General features: G+C 57.4%; 1 protein-coding gene across 2 annotated transcripts in view; it reads right to left on the bottom strand.

Moving 5' to 3' along the window:
* Positions 1-148, bottom strand: part of LOC125039740 (collectin-12-like) — a 17,695-nt gene extending 17,547 nt beyond the window's left edge. For both annotated transcript variants that reach the window (XM_047633978.1, XM_047633979.1), the window contains exon 1: positions 1-148. This exon is cut by the window's left edge and continues 442 nt beyond it. The gene's annotated coding sequence lies outside the window, so the exon portion shown is untranslated.
* Between the last annotated feature and the right edge of the window lie 371 nt (positions 149-519).

Here is a 519-nt window from a genome sequence, read left to right as displayed (position 1 = left end):
ACGCTCGGTGCGATTGCGAAAAAAATGCAAAAGAGAGCGAGAAAAGAAGTTCCTTCAGCCAAGTCAGCGAGCCAAGAGACTGAGGTCGAGGAGCTGCAGAGTCTGCGAGCGCGACCCCTTTGCCGGCCGCCGTGGCACTCAAGGGCCAACGGTGCCAGTGCCGGCCAGCTAAGTGCCGGTGACGCATCCTACATCCCACGTGGCTCCCCCCTCTCCCTTGTCCTTTGCCCCCCCCCCCCCACACCACCACCACCGTCGTCGTTACATCGCTTCTAAGGAGGTAGCCTCGAGGCCGACGGGGAGGGGCATGCGTGCATCCTGAGTCTGTGTATGTGTGGTGCGAAAAAGGAGAGAAGGACTAATGTGCGCGCGTGTGTGTGAGAAAGAGAGAGAGAGAGAGAGAGAGAGAGAGAGAGAGAGAGAGAGAGAGAGGAGAGAGAGAGAGAGAGAGAGAGAGAGAGAGAGAGAGAGAGAGAGAGAGAGAGAGAGAGAGAGATAAAGAGAGAGAGAGAGAGAGAG

The sequence above is a fragment of the Penaeus chinensis genome, chromosome 27 (genome assembly GCF_019202785.1).
Source record: "Penaeus chinensis breed Huanghai No. 1 chromosome 27, ASM1920278v2, whole genome shotgun sequence".
NCBI classification, from domain to species: domain Eukaryota; kingdom Metazoa; phylum Arthropoda; class Malacostraca; order Decapoda; family Penaeidae; genus Penaeus; species Penaeus chinensis.
This window is presented reverse-complemented; position numbering and strand designations above follow the sequence as displayed.